The sequence below is a fragment of the Lagopus leucura genome, unplaced genomic scaffold, assembly GCF_019238085.1.
Source record: "Lagopus leucura isolate 7727_CA_CO unplaced genomic scaffold, USGS_WTPT01 Super-Scaffold_100049, whole genome shotgun sequence".
Lineage (NCBI taxonomy): Eukaryota > Metazoa > Chordata > Aves > Galliformes > Phasianidae > Lagopus > Lagopus leucura.
The window spans coordinates 1,394,359-1,409,236 of record NW_024962295.1 but is presented as its reverse complement, the minus strand read 5'-3'; the positions used below and the strand labels follow the sequence as shown (position 1 = coordinate 1,409,236).

At 43.4% G+C, this 14,878-nt stretch overlaps 1 protein-coding gene across 1 annotated transcript in view; it reads left to right on the top strand.

Annotated features, from left to right (window-relative positions):
* LOC122187658 overlaps nucleotides 1-14,878 on the top strand; it is a 199,163-nt gene that overhangs the window by 103,845 nt on the left and 80,440 nt on the right. The gene's annotated exons all lie outside the window — the stretch shown is intronic.

The window sequence follows — 14,878 nt, the reverse complement described above, 5'->3', positions numbered from 1 at the left end:
GCCTTACTCTTTTGATTATATTGCAATTATAACATCTTGGTTATACAACACAGAAACATTTCTGTTGTCCCTAAGAGCTCCATCTTACCTGGGATGATGTCATCTATATCACTCTCTTGAATTAGGTTTCTACAGACTCCCTGCTGTATATTTGCTGGAGAGTGCTTACGGTAGGTATGGTGAGGCTCTTCTCAAGTTGCTAATTAGGAACTAAAGTAACTGAACGAGCCTCTAGAGGTAGAATTTCCTGTACTTAAAACAAATCATCTTAACAAGCATACTGTATTTTCACAAGAACTGTATGTGAGATTTGCTGCCTGCTTCATTTTCAGTCACATATAGTTTTTAATGTAAGCCACAGATTGTTAAACAGTAAGATGCATTTTTGCTAGGTTTGTAAATTCTCCAGTGGGCGGTGCTGACCCAAACACTGCAGCAATCTCTGCATAGAACTTTGGGGTGGGATAAGAGAAACATTTCAGAAGAGTTGTTTGGTAGGTAGGAACCTGGGCAGGAGAAGCCGAGTTCAGTTGGATGCCAACCTGCCATTTCTGCCTCAGAAAGTCTCTTTGTAACACTGATTAAACACTACTAGGCTTATATTAAGGGACCATAACTCTGTGCTAATTACATCAGAACTGAATGGACTATTTTGCTTTCCAATGTTTTGTAAGACTTGTGCACAGAATCACAAAGTTCCACCTGGAAATAAGTAAACAAACTGCTTGTTATTGTGGTGTCAGGAGCCCAGTCTCTGCTCTCTCAGCGCTGAGGGCTTTGATCATTTGCTGTCACATACATCTGGCATTGCCCCCACGCTTATGACCAGCTCCCTGGCTGAAGTCAGCTTCTGCTCTTGGAAATCCCAGGTGGAAACCTGCCACTGTCAAAATGTCAGTGCATCTCTGACTTAAGCTAGAATCCCTAAGTGCCACTGCCATAGAAGTGAGTCACAGCTGATAGAAATTTAATGATAACTCCCTCAGGTCCCAGTTGGGAACTAAAGCTGAGGCACCCAAATTCAAACACAGATGAGGAAGAATAAGGGAAAATGTAAATGTAGATAGATCCATTGCTAGTCTTCTAGTTGTTTACATGCCATCTAGAAATGAGACACAAAACCTGAATCACCTACAGTTCATACAATATTCTCAAGAAACAAGTGAGTTTCGCATTGTGACTTCAATAATTGAGTGTAAATGCACCAAAACATGCTGTATGTGATTCTTGCACAGCTTTGTTGTGATAAATGTTGCTTTTCATAAGCTTGTAAATAATGTCAAACAAAGGTAAAGTGAAATGATTCACTGGTCCATTCAATTGAATTTTAAGGTTCTTAACTCTGAACTTGCAACTACTTGCATTAATGATCCCAGCATGTTCTTTAACCATAAAAGACACTGGATATGAAAGTGCTATGAAGTATAAAGCTGTTTTATATACTTCCATGTTGAAAATACAAGCAAAGTACTCTTTCCCCAGATTTGCTCATTCACTTAGTCAGCTTTTTAAGGGAATGCTGCAGTGGCTGTTGGTTACAGGGTATGGAGTCCTCTCTAGTTTTTCTTGACTTTTTTGACAATATCCCAGCCAGAAAGGTAGCATGCACTGCTATGGAACTTGTCATGCATTTGGCTATTTACCTGAGGACAAGAGCACAGCTGGGTACAAACTCACCTGTTTTAGATCAGGCCACCTGTTCTCAACTAGAATATATCATGACTTCTGGGAGAAAGGCTTGATTTTTGATCTCATATCTGTTGTGCTTACTGGCTTCCTATGACCAGACGCTGGCGCTAGAGCATTGAGACACTGTTCTCTCTGCCCGCATGTCAAACTGGGACAAATGAGACAAACTCAAACTTATCATATTCCAAGACTTGGATTCAGCCATACTGTGGAGCTCTGATCAAGTTTTGCATACTGCCTTCTGTCACCTTTTCTGTCCAGAGCAGCCATTTGAGAAAATTTTAACAAGCCAGTAGATGGCTCTAACATCTGTGAAATACAGAGCAGCTGAGGTGGTGCTAATCTCTACTCAGTGAAGATGACTCAGTCTTGATACTCTTCTAGGGAAGTATAGAGGTTAGCACCCCTGGCCTCAAGGTTAGCAAAAAAGTTGACTCTGCTCGGTCAGGAAGGTTTAAATAATTTGGAAGGACCTACTTGGCTTTATCATGTGCTTCAGCAGGCGCTACTGATGAATATCAAGTCTTTCAAACCCTGCAGTTATATTGTTATACCCATGTCTTCAGTCTGCATCTTGCGGTAGATATCTGTCCTCTGTTGCCTGGCTTACCACATTGCTTGAATAAGCTGAGCTACAGTGAAATATTGGTCTGGGACACAAACCACTTCCCACTGTAGACACAGGAACGCTTTTCTTGCTTCTGGGCAGCTTCTAAAATCTTAGGAAGAGAAAATAGCTGACAGAGGGGGCCCAAAACTTACAGTAGAGAGCAATGATAACAGGGCTTTGGGTTTTAAGCAATGGACCAGCATTTTATTTTGCTTCTTTTATGTATGTTTCTTCCATGTCTCTGCTGAGCATGATACCTGTTCATTTGAGTTCCCCATCTCTCTGCTGAGATACTTTCTTATGCCCTGTACTTTCTTATTTGCAACTGAAGATAGTGCCTACAGTTGGGTTGCATTGCTGGGAAGCTGTTTGATGGATGGTGAATGCATCTGTGAGGATGTAGCTGAGCCTGGGCCCTGGTTAGGGGGTGGGCAGTTCAGAGGTTGGAAGCTTCCAGCCCACAGGTCTAGAGCAGAAAGGTGCTGCCATCTCTGAACTTCTCCACGGGGACCCACCAGCAGAAGACAGACACAAGGTGACCCAATGACAGACGTGGGCAATTATGTGAGAGTTGGATGTGTGTTTCCTAGAAGTCCATTCTCTCCCTGCTCTCTGTACTTTACAGCTAGAGAATTTTCTTGTTTCTTACCTGACTCTGTTATCTTCTTACAGATGTTTCACCCATGCTGTTTTGCAGAGAATCTGTGGAATTTTTAGGTAGGGTCATATATATGACCTTACACTTTTGAGGTCTGTCATCTCCACGTAAAGAGAGAAACTCATAACTAGTGTGTTGCAAGATCTGGTTCGTCTCATATCACTGTGCTAAACAAGAACCTAAACCTGTATTATTTAAAATAATCATTTAGATGCAGGCTGGATCTTCCCAGCAATTTTCCCCATGTCTTGTCAGATTTAAATAGCCACAGATCTTTAACTTTCCTGCTGTGCTGTCTACAAGAGATGCCCTGATATCTATGGCTGTGCTGATGTTGGTTATAGCAGCCAAAAAAGCACAAGGTTGTTCTGACAGATCTGTTCTGATGGTGAATGTACTGGGGGGCCTCGGAAATCACAGAATCACAGAATTGTAGGGGTTGGAAGGGACCTCCAGAGATCATCGAGTCCAACCCCCCCAGTTATACAATCTTGTATAACTAATAAGAATAAGCAAACCAAATTCTCAACATCTGAGTCTTTAGTGGAGAGCATGGAAAACAGTGACCACTTAATAACTCTGAGTTATCTTCTGTCCTCATTGGTATAATGGAAAGTTTTTATCAGAAGCAGAGACTGTTTGTTTACTCAGCATCATGTGGCCAACTTTCATCTTCTTTTCCCAGCTATAGATGGGCTGTTAAGCTCACACTTGGCAACAGTTAATGTGAAGATGTTTGACAGCCACTGGAGAATCTATTCAAGAGGGAAAATATTAGCTTTAGTAACAAGACTTTGTTATGTCCTATAAATATTTAGCAGTCCTGTAGTTCAGCAGAATAGCAGAGCTATTTATTCCCATTCTCTTCAGTTTGGTTCTTGAAGGACACAGAAAAAAAGCGATGTGCAAATCTTCAGTAGTACATCACTATAGCTATAGCAAGAAATGTCAATTCCATTCTGATTAACCCATGGAAGTACTGTTGAATTCAAGTGGTTAAGAAGTAGTCTCATTACCTACTGTATTTTCACTCTACCTGTGAATCACAGCAGAGATATCAGGCCTTGTTTAATCCCAGCTCTGTGCTGTCTCTGACAGCGTGTGTTTGCTCAGATTTTCATCCAGCATTAAAAGCTGGGCCAAGCTATGGCTGAGTTCCTGAACATTTTGTCGTAGCTGGTTGGGTGGGATTGTGTACATCAGCTATTGGGTAAAAGACTCAGGATGTCCATAAATACTTTCTGTGGGGGTGAAGAGTAGAGAAGAAGATCCTATCAACCCCCAAGTGACTTTGCTGGTTAAAGGTACAGAAACTACAGCAGAATCCACCAGAGACTGAAGCTTCCAGCAGGTATCCCAGCTCAGCTGCCAAGGGCTGGGGCTGGCTCCCCTAGCTTGACCATGCTGCATGGTGCCAGCCTTAAGCTGTAACTGGAGACAGCTGCTGCTTTGGCAACTTAACAGTACCTCTCATCTCTATCAGATGTCACAGAACATCAATGTACACTGAGAAAAAATAAGCCACGAGGTCTGTGTGAAGGTAGAACACCTCTGTGACAGCAGATTTTAAACTCTAAGATCATGGTTTCCACTGATTTCCAAAGTCTGGCTTTGAAGCATTTTCCCTTCCTTCCCATTGCGCTGCAGCACGCCTTTCCAGTGCACACACACGGTGTGCGTGCTGCAGCAGCACCTTCGGCTAGGATTACAGCACGGTGCCACTGAATAAATGCATTCTGGTATTTGCCAAGAGCATTTAGGCCAGAGCGTGGGAGGGGTAGTGGAAAAACAGATGGAGTGTCCTGAGCAGGCTGGGGGCAGAGATCTGCAGGGTGAGTGCAGAGCTGCAGGGCCTCTGAGTGCCGTCTGGTTCAGTACCGTAATCAAAAACTGATAAAGGCACTTCGAGTTTTCTTCCTTCATGTGACCCAAGCATGGATTTGAAGGAGTGAGAAGCGCAGCTGGGGCTGAATTGTAGCCTCTTATTGCCTCTCTTGTCTTCAAGAGCTGCCCCGTCCCTTCCCCTTCTTGATGCACTATGCTCTAAGTCCAGCAGACAGCTGCATTCAGCTCTGTGGTTTTAACTTACCTTCCCCCCTGTTCTTATGGTCAAGCAGTGTTTTTCTCAATTTATATCTTAGTGCAAACAGTTCTATGAGGACCTGAAAGGATCAGATCAATGGAGAGGTGTGGTGCTATTGCAGGCAGCGGGCACCAAATTTCCTTTTCTGTGCTGGGAGTCGTTAGAGGAAGGTATTCTGGTCCAAGCAGCTACATTCAGAAGACCATTGGAGGAATTTTTTTGTTTTGTTTTTGAATGTTTTTGCAGAGATGCTGTACTTTTTTCCTGTTACTGCAGATGTGTTTCTTGTAAGGAACAGATAGAATGTTAAGGACTCAGAAGTTGCCTCGGTGTGTTTGGATGCTCTCAGTGATGGCAAGCAAAGGACATTTTTTTCATTAAGTATTTAATAAGAAACATAATGGCCTAAAGTACTCCCTGATATCACACAGATTGATGGGGTCTCTGTTGGAGCAGGCTGTGATGGCCACATGAGAATGTGGCTTTCTTCAGACAGAATTACCTACCACAGGCACAGGGCAGGTCCTTCTGTATTCTTTCAGGCTTCATTTTATAGGGACATGCTGCATCACGTGAGGACATCAGTGAGGACATCAGACCTCTGAACTGAAACAGCATCACTGGTTACTCTGCGCTTGAGGCTGAGCTCTGACAAAGATCGCGTGCTGAAACAGAGCCCATCCCAAGGCTACAGTTCAGGAGTGGGTATTGAATCGCTCAAAGCTTGCAGCTGCAGCCTCCCCAAGTCTCAATTTGTGTTTTTCCGGCTTTGATTTCATTTTGAATTCTTTTTCTGAGGACTTATAAAAATAGTTTTTTAATAGCAGCAGCAGCCACAGCCAGCTCTAAACATGATTAGTTTATATGTTAAGTCCTCTCTGAGTTCTCAGGGGAAGCAGACAACACAAGGTCTCTCTCACTTGGGCTTTTTTAGAAATGCATGAAATTCTACTATTCCCACTTATTTATTTTTAATCTGACAATTCCACTAAATCAAGAGCAAAGATTTCTGTCCCACCCTCGCCTTTTTTCATGTCTTGAAATCGGCTTTAATAAAAATCATCTGCTGGAAGCTGCAGCTGAGAGCAGCTGAGCTGCCACAGCCGGAGCCTCCTTAGTGGACCCCTATGATGTCAGGATGCATCGAGATGAGCGGAGAGGAGGATAGGAATCCAGCTCAGTCCTCAGACAGCGCTACCAGGTACCACTGCTCTGCCAGCAACTACAGAGCGCTCAGCCCGTTTCCTCCCAGCACAGCAGAGCCCCTGGCTCTCCCTCCTACCTGCCTGCATGAGGACCCAGCAGTGCCCCAGTGAGTCCAGCGGGGCACACAGTGGAGAAAACTGCAGCAGCAGTGGAAGCTCTGGGCTCTCTCCAGGTTCGGATTCGGACAGCAGTGGGGTGGTGTGCGGTGGTGGTGGTGGGATGAGAGGTGTCCTGTCCAGGTACTGGAGCTTGGAGAGTCTTCACTCTGCCACAGGTAAGAGCTGCTTCCTTTTTTTGTTTTTAATGCTATTGCACTGACCTTGAGAAACCAAATGAAGCCTTCTGGAAAAGAGTATGCCATTGGGAAACGCAGTCTGTGAGTCATGAGAAATTAAAAAAAATAATAACAAAGTTGTTTGCTAGCTGACCCCTCTGCAGACTTGCAACTGAAGCAGAGCAACACCGAAATACTTCTTAGGTCAGAAGGCAAGAAACATTTTCTTCATGGCTTTGGAAATAGTGTTTAGGCTTCTACCTGATAAAAGCTTTACAGCATTTCATATTTCATCTTAAATTTATAGAGCCCAGCATCAGAGCTGACCTTTCTGTGTGAATGCTAGCAGAGAGTATTGCTGCCTTCGGATGCAAGTGAGGTGCTGTGCAGCACAGGAGGGCTGAGGGCATTTGCACTGCTGCGTGCAGAGAGAAGCAAAGGAGGTTCCCTGAGCCAGCTGTTCTAGTTCTGTTTGTATTTTCCTGTCCTTGGTTTAAATCATTTTTGCACCAGGGATTTTGGAAATATGTTCACACAGCCCGTGAATGTTCTCTCTTGTCTGCATCCAACATCCTAATTCTTAGTAACTGATGTGCATTCTTAGGGTGTGGGTGCTAGAACCCCAAGCATGGGAAGGAAGCTTCCTCATTCCCAGCTGACACTGGCAGAAGAGCCTGGCAATGATTTTAGTGGCCAGCGATCACTGAGCTGTTCAGTTTGTTGCTTGCTCATTGCAGTTCAGAGAGATTTTTAGCAGAGCTGCATTAAATTAAATGAAATTCACAGTCTGATAGCGATAGGACAACAGGGAATGGCTTGAAAGTGAAAGAGGGAGATTTAGGTTAGATGTTAGGGGGAAATTTTCTACTCAGAGGGGATGAGGTCCTGGCACTGCTGTCCGGAGCTGTGGGTGCCCCATCCCTGGAGATGCACAGGGCCACACTGGATGGAATTATGGGCAGCCTGATTTAGGGGTTGGCAACCCTGCCCATGGCAGAGGGTTGGAGGGGTTCAAGGTCCCCTCCAACTTAAGCCATTCTGTGATGAATTAGTTTCTCTCTCAGATAAATTCACATGAGTGCCTTTGAGGCCACCAGTGTGTGCCATTTCCTTCATAGAAATACTGGATGCTTCCAGCTAGAAGCAAGGCTTAGTAAGGGTTTTAGGTGTAGTTCAGTGTAATCCACCATAGCAGCACATTCTTCTAATTAATGAAAACTCTTATAGCTGCACCTACTACTGCACATTTTAGGCTGTTTAATACAGATTCCATTGCTGCTTTGGAGTCCTCAGCTGAAGTGCAAGAAACTGCAGCAGGGCAGCCGGCCTGATTTCCTAACCCCACACCTGAGCTTCCAGGTGCTCAAGAAACTCAAAACACCTATGGTGGTGTCCTGAGAAACCAAGGCCAGGAAAAAAAGGTCAGCAGGGTGAGATCAGACCGTTAGCTCTCTGTTTTGGGGAAAGATCTGTTCTGGGAATGCAAATGATGCAGCTCTGAGTCTTGGCAGCATCTGCTGACTCCTTTTCTCCTGTACCTGGAAATGTAAATAACTCCCAGCCTAGCTCTGACATTGGCATAAAGTAGCCCTGGCACTGGAGCCTTTTAAAAGTGTTTGAGAATTGCATATAGGGCAATAGCTTTAGCTTCAGTTACCTCTGTCTTAGAGGATTTGCTGCCAGCTGTCCTCCACGGATGCACTTTTGGGCTTAATCAGGTCAGGTGCTATAAATGATGTACAGTGATAAAAATGATGTGAGGCTGATAACAAAAGAAAACTTTGCAGCTGAGCTTCTTTTCCTAAAAGACCTTCTGTTTCTACAGCCTTCCTGTTCCCAAGGATGTGGGGCACGGAGTCATGCAGTGGTGCTGCATGCATTTAGCACGTAATGTAGAGATAAGAGATGGAAGGATATGAGAGAAACCAAATCAAGTTTCATGGTTATGACATTGATATATCAATACATTAAAAAAAGTACTACAGACTCCTTGCTACCTCAAAAATACTATGGCTGGTGAGCATCTTGTCACATATGAATGATGCCTGAGTGGGTTACCTCTAGATATGAATAATACTTGTGTCAGAGCAGTGCATCTCCCAGAAGAACTTACAGCAGTAGCCAAAATGCATGGCCCTTTCCAAGATGTCTCCTCACCTGAACCAGGGAAGCACAGGAATCTTCAGCCTCCCAGTTTGTTTGGCATCAGGAATTCAGGGAGAAGGTCTGAAGTGTCTGCATCACAAACTGCCCAAACTGCTGCCTTTTATAAAGCTGTGAGATGAGTTGGTCCCTGCTTTCAGTTTATTTCTAAGGGGTTCTGCATTTTCAGGAGTGCCCTGAGGCTGGCAGGGGGACTTGCCAGGGTGCTTGGTGGTGATTTTTCCCCCCATTTTGAACAAAAACTTGTCTATAGGGATCTTCATACTGAGGTTGTTCTTCTCTGATGCTTCAGAGGAAGAAACTGGGCAGTTGGAACGTGGAGGTGAAAGGGAGGGAGGAGGTCTTCAGTACAACTGGAACACAGTAGTCTGAGTTTCTTGTGCATAATTTACATTTCAAGAGTGAAAAGACAGAATATGTGTGTTTACACAGAAATATATTTGAGAATGTAAGTCCTCAGAAATACGAGCTGACATCTCCTGCACAGAAAAGATGGGTGGTGTTCTCCCAAATTCACGAGGGGGGAAAGTGCAATTTTCGTTCAGTCCTACTCTGCAATCAGTAATGGAGTACAATTTCTTTTGCTTTGAAATGGACTTTTTGGTAAAGCACTGATCAATAAAGTAAGTTATATGAGACAAAGAAATAAGAAAAGATCTGTTCATGCAACTCAAATGCCATTTGGAAAAAAAAAAAAAAGCAAAAAAAAAAAAAAAGACTGTATTGTATGAAGTGAGAGAGTCTTTTTTTTTTTTTTTAATGCCAGTCAATGGCATTTTTGGTCTAAATGTCAATATATGTTACATTACATGGGAGAGTCCTTCTCCCTGCAGCTAAATATAATCATGAAAAGACGGAATGCTTTGCAGTTCTCCTGAGCTCTCCATTTGAGGATGCCAGAGGACTTCATAAAAGTTAATAACCCTTAGATAGGGCCCAAGAGGCTTCCAGAATTTGATTTAGAGTAGAAGAGGCATGGGTCATTTATCACTTGGGACAGTAGCCTTGCTGTTTAAATACCTGCCTTTAAATACTTGTGGGCAGTTTCTGAATGTATGTATTCCTATGCAGTGCTCCATTGAGAAAATGAGTGGGAGCTCTGGTTGCTCAGCAGTTCTGAAAAGAGTCATCCAAATCAAAGGTCAGTGGTGACAGTGCTCCAGCAAGTGACTCAGTGCCACTCTGGGCACTCGACTCCGTTTCCGAGGCCAGGCACCAAATCCCAGTGCTCACTTGGTATCCCAGGCTCACGCTGCATACATCCCCTCAGCCCTGTTGTACAGCCCTGCTGAAAACTTGTTTCCTTTAGAGTATTTCCAGAATCAAGCTTGTGAGAACATCTCTGTTTTTCCAGCTCCTTTGTTCCTAGTCCAACTCCAACATCATTTATAGTCTGTTTATTATTTTGCTTGTCCAAGCTGAGAAGAACTGAAAGAGCATAGAAAGGTGGGGACAAAGGGGGGTCACAGCTGGTAAGCTGGTGGTGGCTGAAGTTTCTGTGTCTTTGTGAATATGCAGCAGTTGTATGGACTGTGCTTCAGTGCTCCTCTGCTCCGTTTTATCTCCCTAAAAGCGGATGTGCTCATCTGCTGCTCTTGGGAATACAGCCTTTAAACCACAAGAAAACGAAGCATGGGCAGGGAGTTATGTTTTCATATGGAACTTAAACATGACCAAACATAAGTCTCCTCCAAATAAGTGTTTTTAAGGCATACATTTCATTATTATTGCTGATGAGGGAGTCAGCAACAGAGCTGTGGCAAATGGTTTGCAACTTTCTCGTTTGGAAAGAGTTTTTCTTTTGAGCTTGCTTTTTTTTCCCTTGTCCTTCCCTTAGTCCTGCCTGTGGGCACTGATGTCTGCAGCTGTGTCCATGGGCTGTGGTGCATAATTCAGTGCCTTGTCTTTCTCCAGAGTCACCTAGACAGCAGGAGCTAAAGAGGTCACACAATGGGAGACTGGGAGACTGATTTAAGGTTCACAGTGTTTCAGAATTCTTCCAAAGACCAAATAATAATAATAATAATATAATCCTGAAAGCATGCACTGTAGCATGTCGATCATGGTGATGTTATATTTCAACTCAGAGATACAGCTGGGTTCATGGATTGTATTGTAGCATGACCAGTGTGTTCCACCTCACCCAATATATTTCTGCTGTCACCTGCACAAACAATTTCCACTCATCCTCTGAACAATTCATCAATGATTTTTTATTGTTTTTAAGTATGGTGATTCATTTCTAATGGCAACCAATGCAGGTAGGTAAACCTCAGGTAGGTGGTGAATGGGCAACCTGGTCTAGTATTAAATGGGGAGGTTGGTGGCCCTACCTGTGGCAGGGGAGTTGGGGATTCATGTTCCTTCAGGCCCCTTCCAACCCAGGCCATTCTGTGATTCTGTACATTAGAGGAAGAATTGCAGTATTAATGTTCCTTGGCTGAACTAATGAGCCAACCTAAGGATTAAGTAGAAGTTTCTTATTTGAAAAATGCTGCTTCCAAATGACGTGTTGTGTTGCCAGGCTGTGACTGGTCAAATAGTGAGGGCATCTAACCACCATCGTAGTGCTTGAGTTCAGTCCAGTGGATGCAAACTCAGTAAATGCTGACTGTGTGTAAACGTGGCCACCTAACACATTCAGCACACTTACAGAAGTATATTTTTCAGTGCAAAATGTTTTCCAGCTTCATGATAGAAAATAAACTTATTCAGATAGTGTTAATGTGGGAAGAAAATCACATTTCTATTCCTCTGTGTGCAACAGAACTGCCTTATGTCAGTGCCATTATTTCGTTGTTCTAATTATGCTTTAATATACTGAGTGGTTTCTTTTTTCAGTTCACTTTCCCTTGAGATTTTTTGCTTTGTTTTAAAGGAGCAAATGCTTATTCTCACTGCATCCCAGTGAGGTGCAGATAGGCACCTGTGCCTATGGGGAGATAGGTGTCCCCATTTTGCTAATGCATGATGGTAAATCTCTGACAAACCGTGTGAAGCTTCCATGGGTGCACATCACCTTGATCTTCTTATGTTCGTTTTTCCATTCCTCTATCTGCTCTCAAAACAACTCCCATGAAGAATGTTTGGGTGGTGAGTAATATTCCCTTTTCTGAGGAATACAACATCCTCTAAGTCTGTATTTCCTCAAAGATTCATTTACCTTTAAAGCAGACATTGAGATCAACACTTCCTTTCAGGTTCATCCATGCTTCAGTTGCTCTTATATTTTAAGATGGAAGTGAAACAGCTGTAAATCACCCAATTTGGGTGCTGCCAGCACCGCAGCTCTTGAAGCAGGAAACTCACTTGGTCCAAGAGAGTAAATGGAAAGGGGAGTGAGGTGTGAAGCCTACCTGATGGGCAGAGGCTTGGAGGAACTGCTGCACATGCTGCTTCATCTGCACCTACGTCATGTTGGTAACAAAAGCAGTAAAAAAAACAATGCTTGCAAATAGCACATACATTGAAATGCCATGAAGAATGTATGTAATTGCCTATAAATGATGAACATTCACTACTGTGGCTTAGCAGTTAGAATAAATGCTACAGAGAATCGCTTCTTTACTTTGCCATGGGGATATACCCTTCAACTCTTCAAACACATCTGTAAGTAAGGTTCTTCCCCAGTAAGGTTTTGTTCTCCAGTTCATCTGAGACACTATAAATATTTTTGAAGGATTAGAGAAACATAGCCCTCTTCTGAAGGTCAGTACTCACCTGTGAAGATTTCTACCCTAATTAAAATCTTGCCTTCTCTCAAAATCCTTTGTAGTCTGAGGTTTGTTTAAGCCAACCAGCTAGTTCAGTAGTTTGCCTAAAAGCATTAGTGATGAGTTGGGTGTGCTAAGGTGCATGGGGTGCTGTTCTTCTGAGCAAACCTAAAGCTGTTTTTGTAAGTGGGAACGCTGAATGCCTTAGGTGGCTGGCCACAGAGCCCAGGTAAAGGTGGTGTGTATGCACATGAAAGCAAGACATTAGCTGATGTGGCCATGGCTTTCTCCCGGTGAGCTGCCTTTGATCATGTTGTGTGAACACACAAGTGTTGTCAGCTGTCAGTACAAATATACCATGGGGTGTATTTGTCTATACAGGTAGAGAGCTGTGTTGTTTTCCTCAATGCCCTCTAATCCAGGAGCAGGAGATTGCCTGGACTGAAACGCTGGCCCGAAAGAGCACAACCTTGTTTGCCAGGGAGTACAGGCAGTCCTTTTGCAATCCTTTTGCTAGAGTAACACTGTGCTCCTGAACTCATGCGTATCCCAAGCAGCCAGCTTCCATGTGTGTGGAAGCTCCATTGCATCAGCCCCGTATGGAAGCAGATTTCTATTAATGTGTTTGGTACCACCCTCTTGTATTGGAAGGTAAGCTTACGTGCAATTGTTTATTAAATAACTTAAAGAAGTCTTTGTTTCAGTTGAACTAGAAAGATGCACACCCTTGATATTATCACAGTAATGCATTATGGTGAGAATAAATGAAGATAAGGCTGCCTATGTTTTCCTAACAGCTGGCAGAGATGCGTTTCTAGGTGGGAGTGAAATAGCAGGAGTTTCCCTTTTGGTTCATAGAAATGGTTTCTGTGAGATGGTTTTGTATTAGCCTCTCTTTTGTTGAAGTGCCTCCTTGTAGAGGTGGGCAAAAGATGATGTGATAGGAGTATGTTGACGTGATGTGATAATGATATATTAACACCAAGTGATCTGTTTAAATGGGTAGAATTAAGCTGTTTATGCTCTTCCCCTGCCAATGAAATCTTTCCATGCCAGGTATTAAAAGCACTCAGCTAAGTATGAACCAAGGTCACTACTCAGCTGCTTCAAAAAATCAAGGGAAGAATGCATGCAGTGAGTGTGCACTCACTGGACTGAGAGAAGCTTTGGCAGTAATCCTTTTTAAGAGAGTTTATTATGAACAGACAGTGTTAGTAATATACCAAAAACAATGGATTTGAAATATGTTAATTGTAACAGCCTTGAAAGCATGAATAAATTAAAAATATGCAGAAACCATCTGTATTGAAGCTTGCTGCCTGGATCTGCCCTCTTTGGAGAGAGCAAAATAATTCTGGGGGGGCCTATATCTAATTCCAGTTCTGCCATGATGGTTTAATGTTGGTAGATTCCATAGAATTCAGGGAGTTGATCAGGCTTTCTCCTATGCACCTATGGCCAATGTTGTTGGTATAATGCTCGCCTGTGTTCATGCTGCCTTTCCTGGCTTGCATGAAAGCATGCACACAGGACAGCTGGGACTTCACTTGTCCCCCAAACTCTGCTTGTCCATCACCTCAAGGGCATTGGAGGAGTTCTTCAAAGTTACTCTGTGCAGGACAACTTAGGCATCCTGAAGGCTCTCGCCACTGATGGTCAGCTGTAGATAACTGCTCTCTGTGGACAGCTTAGCTTTCTCAGTAAAACAATATGCTTAGGAAAAAAAAGACTTGAGAAGTGACCCTTGAACAGAATTATTGAAAAAGCCACTGAATTAGTAGCAGCACTTGATAGTTGTTAGTTTTGTGTTAATTATTCCTGATATCTCTGGAATCACAAATGCAGATGAGTGTGAGCACTGCTGGGTCAGCTCCTGAGATTCTGCTTGGCCACATACAGGGTGTTTTACAATTAAAGATGGGGACTGTGGCTTGGCACTCTGCCTTCCTCACAGGCTTACCTTTCCTTTTCTCAGTTCTTGTTTTTGAGAAAGGCATCCTGAATCCAAATGTTTTCCAGCTGTAATAAAAATAAAAGATGAGGGTAACTATTTATTTATATGTTTGATTTTTATGGGGATATACAGCCAATCCAGGGAAAAGGAGAACCCTTCTTCCACTTGTCAGAGGGCTTGTCAGCTACTGTTATGCTTTATATCTTCTGTTAGGGCATTCACTGATGGGCAGTACCAACAGTGCTTTAACCTTGTGACTGGATGTGACCCAGTTCCTCTTCGATACCAAGCAAAGAAGGGTCAGTTCATGAGTTTCTCAGTGCATCTTGGCTGGGAGCAAGCTGTGTGCAGATGAGGGCTGAAGCAGTTTCTTCTGGTTAATTTCCAGCCTTTACATACGCCCGAGGTTTTTCACTTGTGTGGTTCACTGTGCTGGGTGGAGTATTGATCCTTTTCCCTGACCAGGCAGCAGTGGGGAGATGGAAGCTTTTCCCACCTCCTTCCTGCTATAGTTGGTGAGGAGGTTGG